This window comes from Mustela nivalis (genome assembly GCF_964662115.1).
Source record: "Mustela nivalis genome assembly, chromosome: 14".
Taxonomy (NCBI): Eukaryota; Metazoa; Chordata; class Mammalia; order Carnivora; family Mustelidae; genus Mustela; species Mustela nivalis.
The window spans coordinates 78,612,789-78,623,615 of NC_139033.1; the positions used below are offsets into that span (position 1 = coordinate 78,612,789).

Here is a 10,827-nt window from a genome sequence, read left to right on the forward strand (position 1 = left end):
ATTTGTCAACAACACCAAAGTAACTTAAGATGATGGCTAGCTTCCTCATGTCTCATAAAATTTTCATGAACAGTCCAAACATAATTGTTAGGAACATATGAATTAAATAAATGTAAGTGGTATAAAAGTCCATGAATAAACTCTTCTACAAAATTCTTCTTTTTTTTAATGACTTCCTGGGATTTCTTTTTTTTTTTTTTTTTAAGATTTTATTCATTTATTTGACAGACAGAGATTACAAGTAGTCAGAAAGGCAGGCAGAGAGAGAGAGAGAGAGGAGGAAGCAGGCTCCCTGCTGAGCAGAGAGCCCGATCTGGGGCTCGATCCCAGGACCCTGAGATCATGACCTGAGCTGAAGGCAGCGGCTTAACCCACTGAGCCACCCAGGCGAAGAGCCCTACAAAATTCTGTTTTATAATATAACTGTCTAAGAATAACTCTCAAGGGGCACCTGGGTGATTTAGTCAGCTAAGCATCTGCCTTCCACTCAGATCATGACCCCAGAGTCCTCAAATGAAGTCTGAGTTGGACTCACTGCTCAGCAAGGAACCTGCTTCTCCCTCTCCTGCTGCCCTCTCCCCCTGCCATGTGCGCATGTGTATGTGCTTGTGCTCTCTCTCTCTCTCTCTCAAATAAATAAATTAAATATTTAAAAATTAGAATAATTTACAAAATCTTTTTGGTAACTTTAAAACTTTAAAGTTATACTAGTTAACTTAGATGATAGATATTTGTAATCATTTCCAAATAAGATAAAATATAGAAACGTTAACTACTAGACACAAGATTAATTTCATCTACTTTTGGCTTCTTATTCTTACAGAGAAACTAAGATATTTGGGTCTTTCAATAAACATGTTCTTTTGCCTCATTGAAATTTGTACTATGAAGAAACATATATGCTTCTAAAAATCATAAAATGGTGGGCCACCCAGATGGTACAGTCAGTAGAATATCCATTCTTGATTTCAGCTCAGGTCATGGTCTCAGGGTTGTGGGATCAAGCCCTACATGGGACTCCCTGCTCAGCTCTGAATCTGCTTAAGATTCTCTGGCTTCCTCTCCCTCTGCCCCCCACCGTGCTCCCATTAAAAAAAAAAAAAAATAGATCTTAAAAAATTAAATATAAATTATAAAATGGTGTGTTTGGGGCTGGTCTCAGCCTAGCCATAGTGAGGCTTTTGGTTACAATATCTGTGGGCACTCACCTGGGCCCATCCTGTTTGTGGCAGCCCCCATAGACCTACTGCCTTTCAGAGCCAGTGTTGTAGCTGGACCCAATGTTGTGCTTGTTACCATGAGTGCCAGATTCCCCACAGCAACAACCATTAGAGAACTTAGAGAAAACAAGTTTTATTACTCCTAAGTCATGGAAATTACACAGCATGCCTGGGGCCACACAGCAGGATTGGAGTAGGGATAGTGGGAGAGAGAGAGAAGAAACTGGGGGTTTTCCTTTATGCAGGTTGGGGCACTTCATCTTAAAAAATGAAAAGGGTTTTCCAAAACTTTAGCAGAGAAGCTGATAAGCTTATGAGACTATTAACCCAGTAGTAGCAAAATAAGAATTAATTATAAGGAACTCAATGAACTTAAAAAAATTATTATGATTTCTTTCATGGTTTTGCTCAGGATATTACTGGGTCTTTAATGTTTTATTTTCCAGATTCAAGGAAACATCTTCTCTTAAGCTATCTATATAACTTATAGCAACTTTGTAGATTATGTTTTTTAAAACAGAAACATTTATTTTTCTCCCTACCTACCTGATATCTCTAGAATTCAGAAAGTCTTATGGGATGTTCTGATTTTGTGGCCATATAGTTATTTGTAGAAGTTCAATAAATTTGTCTTCTAACAGGACACAAGTGGAAAGTCCGATTATATTACAAAGGCTTTGACTGGAATGTCATATTTGAGAAAGGTGTGCATAGAATCAGATAGTCCAGACTGTCTTAAGGAACTAAGATTGACTTTATGGAACCATTGTTTAAAAAGATCCTTAAAGGGCGCCTGGGTGGCTCAGTGGGTTAAGCCGCTGCCTTCAGCTCAGGTCATGAGCTCAGGGTCCTGGGATCGAGTTCCTCATCGGGCTCTCTGCTCAGCAGGGAGCCTGCTTCCCTCTCTCTCTCTCTCTCTGCCTGCCTCTCTGCCTACTTGTGATCTCTATCTGTCAAATAAATAAATAAAATCTTAAAAAAAAAAAATCCTTGAAAAACCAGCCTGGAACCTGGTTTGTAGGGTTCCTTGCCTTATGGGTGAATAAGGAAGGTCACTTCCAAAAGACTCGGGATTTGGGGGGGCTTCAAGAAAAGGGATTCGCCCAAATCTATAGGTATTGCCAGAAAGTCTGTTAGGAGTTCTTTACATGGCTTCATAGTCTCCAGATCCTTTTAAAAGTCTAATCTGAGATTCCTTATAAAAGTTCAGCGAGGGGTGGGGGTTGGGGGGTGCACGCCTGGGTGGTTCAGTGGGTTAAGCCTCTGCCTTCAGCTCATGGTCCTGGGATTGGGCTCTGCATTGGGCTCTCTCTGCTCAGCGGGGATCCTGCTTCCCGCACCCACTTGCCTGCCTCTCTGCCTACTTGTGATCTCTGTCTGTCAAATAAATAAAAATCTTAAAAAAAAAAAAAAGTTCCAGCAGGGGTACCTGGATGGCTCAGTGAGTTAAGCATCTGCCTTCAGCTCAGGTCACGATCCCAGGGTCCTGGGATCGAGACCCTCATTGGGCTCCCTGCTAGCGGGAAGCCTCCTTCTCCCTCTCCCTCTGCCTGCTGCTCCCCCTACTTGCACTGGCTCTCTCTCTGTGTCAAATAAATACATAAATCTTAAAAAAAAAAAAAAAAAAAAACAGTTTCTGCAAGGGGCACCTGGGTTACTCAGTGACTTTGTTGGGTCCCCAGCGTTGGGTCCCCTAATAACGGGTCTGTGATTAAAGGAGTGAGACTGATACAAAGCGAAGGTTAAGCAAAGCTTTATTTCGCACCAAGCATCAAGAATCAAACCAAACATTCGGGGCCGCGCCTCTTACAGAGAGGGCGACCCCTCTCTGTTTCACAGACTAGCTTTTATAGAGCAAAGGCCATGTGGTTGGGCCTGGCCACGCACAGGTGGCCAATGAAGTTGTAACACAGAGAAAGCTGCACAGTCATGCCAAGTGACCAATTGAATTACAAGTTATCCTAGTAGACATTTGAACCAGCCTATCACCTTGGTCAGAATTGGTGCCCAAAAGGTGCCCAAAGGGCAGGGCCCATACTCCTTGGTAGCTAGGAGACCGTATGCACACCCACTGATTGAATACCTCCTCCTGGCCTGACCCACCCTTGTATTTGGACTTTGTTACCTAGGACTTGTTCTTAAGCAAGTTCCTGGTCAATTTAAGTTTTACTGTATAAACAACAAAATGGCAGTTCAACCGGGGTGGGGCCGCTCTGGCTAAATAGGCCCTTACAGGTTGATCATTTGACTCTTGATTTTTGGCTCAGGTCATGATCTCAGGGTCATGAGATCAAACTCCTTGCTCAGTGTGGAGTCGGCTTGAGATTCTCTCTCTCTGCCTCTCCTTCTACCCCTCCCCCAGCTCTCACTCTCTAAGTAAGTCCTCTCTCTCTCTCTCTGCCTGCCTCTGTGCCTACTTGTGATCTCTCTCTGTCAAATAAATTTAAAAAAAAAAAAAAAGTTCCAGCAAAACAAACTTCAAAAAATCTGAGGTCCATTACTATGCTTGCTATGAATAATCAGGCTACATTTGATGAGACTAGGCTTGTTTTGCAATTAAAACACTCTTGCTTTGACCATCTTTGCTAGAAATGGGGGGTAATTTTCATGAGAAAGTTCATGTTTCAGTGGAAAACCAGAACCTACCCTTGTGAGTGTTCATTGTCTCTAAGCTATTTTCATTTCTTTGTAAGCTGGATGTGGCCATTTTATGGATTCTCTCAGGGATCATTGTTTCTGTGTTTTCTCTCACCCTGCTGCCCTGGTGCCTCCGGGAAGTCACACCTGACTCCTACCGACTAAACAAAGAAGCTCTGCAGACTGATGCTAAATGGGTCCATGCTCCGCGGGAGAAGTAACGGTGCTCTGACATTAAGGTCTGCGCCATCACCAAAGACATTCAGACTATAAACCAGGAAAGTCAGCCTCCCCTGCAGGCCCTCCTCCCCCAGCTAAAGATGCTTTGAGTCCCACATCTGAAGACCTTCTCCAGAGAGCCCTCCAAACTCAGAAATTGTGCGTGTGTCTGCTCTAATCATTGTTTCTTGTTTTTCTTTTCTTTTTTTTTTTTTTAAGATTTTTTTTTTAAATTTATTTTTTCGAAAGGGAGAAAGAGAAAGAGTGAGAGAGCACCCGCTGGGTAGGAAGCAGCAGAGGGAGAAGCGGACTCTCCACGGAGCGGGAAGCCCCATATGGGGCTCGATCCCAGGACCCTGGAATCATGACCTGAGCTGAAGGCAGATGCTTAACCAACTGACCCACCCAGGTGCCCCACCAATTCACCTGTAATATGTGAAACTTCCTGTAAAGTTTCAGATGTGGAAAAGGAAGGAAATCAGCATAGGTCACCCCAAAATATGCCTCTATTTGGGGCAGATGGGTGGGACTAGAAAGTTCTTCCTGTGTGTATTTTTTCTTTTTTTTTTTTTTAATTTTATTTATTTATTTGACAGACAGAGATCACAAGTAGGCAGAGGCAGGCAGAGAGAGAAGGAGAAGCAGTTTCCTTAAAAGACAGCGCAATGCAGAGCTCGATCCCAGGACCCTGAGACCATGACCTGAGCCGAAGGCAGAGGCTTTAACCCACTGAGCCACCCAGGTGCCCCTATTTTTTCTTTCTTGACTTCAGATCAAGAAATCCTTAGGCTGAGGTGGCAGGAAAGTCATCAGATTGCCACTGCAGAACTCACTCTACCAGTTAAAGCTGCTTCAAGCCCAAAATCTAGAGCCCTTCTCCACTGACAGCCCTCTGAACTGGCATATGGTCTACTCGAACCACTACTTTTTGGTTTTATGTTGATTCCTTAGCAATGCCCATCATTAAATGCCTGATTGCTCACACCCTATGCAAACCTTAGATGGTCTTCCATTTGTTAAGGAAATTTCCACTTGCAAAGGTGTCCCCTTCTCCTGTACCCGGAAGAGAACTACAGAGACAACCTCATCACATGGGATGACTTGAGACTGTGCAACAAACAACCCTGAACCAACCCTGTTTACCATACATTTCCTACTCACCATCCCACAATTTACTATATTGCCTTTTCCTTTGCCTAGTTTCTTCTCCACAATTTATGATCCTTTTTAAGGATCTTTTTAAGGATCTATCTTAGGCTCCCTCAAGTAAATAAATAAAATCTTTAAAAAAAAAAAAAAGGAAACTCAAAAGACATATGAAAAAATGGACAAGACCAAACTCTATTGTCTACTTGGGTAATAAAACTACAAAGAAACATAGGGAAACTGGTATTATGAGAGACAGGGTAATGATTGCTTTTGGGGGCTGCGTGATGTGCCTGGGTCAGACACATGGTAAGGGTGTTCTGGGGTGCTTGGCACAGTTGTGCTTCTTCTTTTTTTTTTTTTTAAAGATTTTATTTATTTATTTATTTATTTATTTGACAGATAGAGATCACAAGTAGGCTGAGAGGCAGGCAGAGAGAGAGAGAGGAGGAAGCAGGCTCCCTGCTGAGCAGAGAGCCCGATGTGTGGGGCTCGATCCCAGGACCTTGGGATCATGACCAGAGCCGAAGGCAGAGGCTTTAACCCACTGAGCCACCCCGGTGCCCCACATTTGTGCTTCTTGATTTCAGTGGTGGTTTCAAGAGTCTTGCCCTCATAATAATTCATTAACCCATACATTTGGTCTGTGTGGTTTTCTGTGTTTTATTTTACAATTTTTTTTAAATTCCAAAACCCAAAAGGAAAACTGTGAAACTGGAGTTAATATGTTTCACTAACACTATCAAATGTATCACATTTCTTCATTGCAAAAGTGAGTACTCATAAAAATATTATGACATTTGAAAATATTTTTTCTCATTTTGATTCAAATCCCTGAGCATACCCAATGATTGTCAAGAAATCATAAACTGAATATTATTCAAAATTAAATAATTTCAAAAGCAAAATTACTCTTTTTTAATTCCTTCCCAATGCTTCACAACAAAAATACAAATACATATATAGTTTTTAATATGGATGTGGGTGCATTTTAATGTTTACTATAATGTTCAGTGAGAATTTAAAACAAGCCTGGAGCTTACAGAGTTTTTGAAATGGCCTGGAACAGGTGCCGTGTGACAGCTTGGAACTGGATATAACTGGGTATGTGGCTAGGACCCTAGGGAACCTTCTGCTTAGTGCAGTAATTAGGCATTCCAACTGGGGCTAACTTCCTGGATCAAAATACATACTCTACCACTCATTAACTGTGTGGTCTTGGACAAGTTCCTTAATCCCTTGCTCTGCATCTGTAAAGTGGGAATGATAGCAGTAAATATTTCACAATATTGCTTTGAGGACTGTGTACTCTACTAGATACAAAATGTTAGAATAGTACCTGGTACATGGTAAGTCCTTAGTTGGCTTTAACCATTGGATGACCATAAACTGGGGTGGGTGTTCCACACTGTGCAAACAATGACATGGGCGTCTATCTTGTCTGCTAGTGCCTCTACTACCCAGAGCTAGAGAACAAACCTCCATGGTGGGACAAGGGGTAGGGGTGGACAGGGAGAAGGCAGACTTTAGATGACCGTGACTGCAGCCCTGGGCCCTCCACACCCATCACCCCACTCAGCTTCTAGCAAATGCTAAGCACAAGTGTCTCCCCAGTGCCCATGTTCAACGGACACACACACACACACACACACACACCCCAGTGGATATATTCTTTAAAACAGTCATCAGCCTTTACTCTATTCTCTAACACATCCCAACATTCTGTTCTGAGGCTGGGAATTTAAACAAAATAGAGCACAATATGTGTATCAGAGTTACAAGTGCTAAACACACTCACAAGACAGTAAAGTTCCCACACATTTTGCCCAGTCCTGCCATCTAGTACCACAATCCCTACTTTGTTTTCATTTAAGTTTGAAAATTTTATGACTATTTTGGATTGCTCTCTTAGTAATCTTGTGAATTTGAATATATTACAAATACATACTTTTTTTCTGCAAGGAACTCTTACATGACTTAAATTTCTTTTCTTTTTTTTGAAGAAGATTTATGTGTTTATTAAATGTGTTATCTTTTTATGGTAATTGATTAAGGATTGCCACTTACGGTAATAATGTAACATCTCCATTTATTTATTTATTTTTAGAATAGGCTCCATGTGCAGTGTAGGGCTTAAACAAATGACCTTGAGCTCGAGAGTCTCACGCCCACCAACAGAGCCAGCCAGATGCTCCTTAAGTTTCTTTTTTTCTTCAAACTAGGATTTTCTGTAACTGTATCAATACCCCAGCCATACACCTGCTGTCAGCACTTCTCCCAGGGCTCTAGGAAAATGTTTATTAAATCACGAAACCCAAAATTACATTCTCTCAGTATCCTGGGTCCAAGAATCACTGTCATCTTGATCACTTTCATGTATCCACCTCACTGTAAATGTTAAAGGCTTAGAATAAACCAGTGGCCCTTGTTAATGAGTACTTCATAGTGCTCCGGGACCCATCAGCTTGACGACGATCATACAGAGAGGCTCCACTTCTCTTGGAATTCACATTCTTCCTCTTCTCTTTAATGTTCACCCCAAAATGAAGACCCCATGAAGATTACCCCTGACAAGCTGGTCTAAATTTATGAACACAAGAGTCTAAAGAATTATTTCTGCATCAAAACTAAACTTGTAAAAATAAAAGAACAAAACTAATCCATACTAGATCTGTAGTGTGAGACTTAGAGAGCATCTAAGGAGTGGAAACCCTGAGCAGGAGTCCCAGTTCACTAAACCTGACGCAGAGCCTGTTTCTTCTTCTTTAAAAAGGCGGGGGAGGGGCGCATGTGGCACCTGAGTGGCTCATTAGGTTAAGTGCCAGACTCTTGGTTTTGGCTCAGGTCATGATTTCAGGGTCATGAGATCAAGTCCAGCTTTGAACTCCACACTCAGGAGTCTGCTTGTGATTTTCTCCTTCTCCCTCTACCCTTTCCCCTGCTTGCACTCTTCCTTCCCTCTCTCTCTAAAATAAATAAATAAAATCTTTATAAAGATAGTATAAAATAAAATAAAGGAAGAAAATCAAATAAATAAGGGGATATACCATGTGGTCATTAATTCCCTTGTAGCTCCTTGATAATCCCCTTTCCAAGTATTTGCTCTTAGTTCCTCTGGTTTGTAGATGTCTTTACACACAATTTCTCCACTGGGCTTTTCCATTTAAATCTTGGGTTTTATACTAAAGAGACCTCAAGGGGCCCCCTACATTGGGCTCCCTGCTCAGCAGGGAGTCTGCTTCTCCCTCTTCCCCTCACCCCACTCATGCTCTCTCTCTCTCTCACTCTCTCTGCCTCTCTCTCAAATAAATAAATAAAACCTTAAAAAAAGAGAGAGACCTCATATTACATTATGACCATAAACTAGCCTTTGAGATTGTGTTAATCATTGTCAGCCCCTGTGGCAGTTAGACTAAATGTATCAGAAGAAAAAGTTATTACTAATTCTAGTATTGTAATTACTTTTTATATTTTTTAAATTTTAGCTTCCTATTCTGTTTGCTCTTCCTGTCATTTTTCTCTGCTTTTTCCCCTTTAATAAGGTGATCTCTTCCTGGATGTATTCTGGTCCCCCAATATCACCACTAGGAAAAAGAATGGTCCATAGTAGTATGTAAAATCCTTTATTCACTGCTATATCCCCAACACTTAGCACAACGCAGTAAACAGAACTTACTTGGGCCACAGGTAACTGAATTTGGATATTTTCAGGCAAAACAAAACAAAACATTAAAAAACCAAAAAGCAGAGGAGCCGAGAGCCCAGGGCCCCACTCCTCGTGCGCCCTCAGAGAACAGCGCCCAGTTATTCCCATCTGCCTGACCTCCGGCTGCACTCCGAGCTCATGGAGCCTGCGACCGGTTCAAGTTGAAAAATATGTGGAAGTTTCCAGGAGGCCTGTCAGAGCCTGGAGAAGATATTGGAGACACAGCAGTTCGAGAAGTTTTTGAAGAGACTGGTATAAGATCAGAATTCAGGTCCCTCCTGAGCATTCGGCAACAGCATACCAATCCTGGAGCTTTTGGGAAGTCAGATATGTATATCATCTGTCGCTTAAAGCCACATTCATTCACCATAGATTTTTGCCAGCATGAATGCTTAAGGTGTGAATGGATGGATCTCAGTGACCTGGCCAAGACTGAAAATACAACTCCCTTCACCAGCAGAGTTGCTAGGCTGCTGCTCTATGGGTACAGAGAAGGGTTTGACAAGATTGATTTCACCATGGAAGAACTTCCGGCAGTTTACACAGGCTTGTTCTATAAACTCTATCACAAGGAACTGCCAGCCAATTACAGAACTATGACAGGAATGGATTAAATCCATAGTTACATGTTTTAAAAAATTTTAAGTAAATTGCACATGCAGAATAATGTGTGCCGTACTATAAAAAGTAGTGGACATTTGGGGTTAACTAAATATCTGACTTTAATATTCTAATGTTTATAATTTTCATAAGAAAACTTGTTTGATGAAAACATGCAAATTTTAAAAGCCTCTTTCCAAAGGAAGCAAATGTATGAAAAAGATTGTAGCACTAAGTAAGCTTCACTGGGTAAAGGAAAATGCAATACAAAAGGTGGAAGTCTAAAAAAAAAAAAACCAAAAAGCAAAAAAAACCCAAAAAAAACCAAAAAACAAAAAACAATTTATTCTGATACAGATTTGAAGATGTCCTTTCTCTACAACTGCAACTGCAGTTTGGTTGTCCAGACACTCCAGTTCCTGGCAGTCGCCCTCTTTCTAAAATTCTATGCCTCGACCTCTGCAAACACGGTTGGACAGTCATCTGCATGCGAGTCTTGCCTTCCCAAGAAGAATGCATTCTCCTTCAGGGCGAAAACCATTCCTCATCAGCCTCACTCTGGATTAATCCAGAGGGGGATGATTAAACACCTAAAGCTTTGTGGTTACAAGAGATTTTCTAAAAATTTGATTTTCATTTATATACTTATCTTCATGCAGGGATCAGTAACAGACGTTCAAGCCTAAGTGTATGTGATGGAAATACAATTTTAAGATGAGAGAAAAATGTAAGATATCTAACTTTACAAAGAGCTTGTTCATTTTTCTTAAATGTGTAGCGGTGGATATAAATCACTATTGACATTCATATTTCCTCGGATACATTTAAAAGACAGATGTAACGGTTTCATTTAAATGTACTGATACTTGCATTGACTAGCAATTAAATCCTTTGCAACTCTTTAAGCTTATGAAGAAAATGTTTGAGGACAACTTAATGTGGGTGAGGGGGTACACAGTTTTCAAAATTCCTTTGAAGTTATATCATCGAAAAGCTGAAAATTGCTGAGCTAGAAGACAGGAAATATTCTCCCAACCTAAAATGAGAAAGTTGAGCCCTCAATCTTCTAATATAGACATGTTTTTGTTTTACTCACACAAATAGGGCTTAAATAAACCAAACAGTTATTAGAGAACATTGAAGTATTTGGGAACTCTTCATCCCCAGTCTAAGTTGAGCCAAACATGGGAAGATATTACATACAACAAATAAAAATCACTACAGGCCATGCAAACTACAAAATGCATCACATAGGAGCACCTGGGTGGCTCAGTGGGTTAAATCCTCTGCTTTCGGCTC

The 10,827-nt window shown here is 41.0% G+C and overlaps 1 pseudogene across 1 annotated transcript; it reads left to right on the forward strand.

Annotated features, from left to right (window-relative positions):
* Positions 1-8,991: 8,991 nt before the first annotated feature.
* On the forward strand, positions 8,992-9,839 carry LOC309847603 (nucleoside diphosphate-linked moiety X motif 6 pseudogene; annotated as a pseudogene). Its single transcript has one exon. The product of its transcript is annotated as a nucleoside diphosphate-linked moiety X motif 6 pseudogene (transcript).
* The last annotated feature ends 988 nt before the right edge of the window (positions 9,840-10,827 follow it).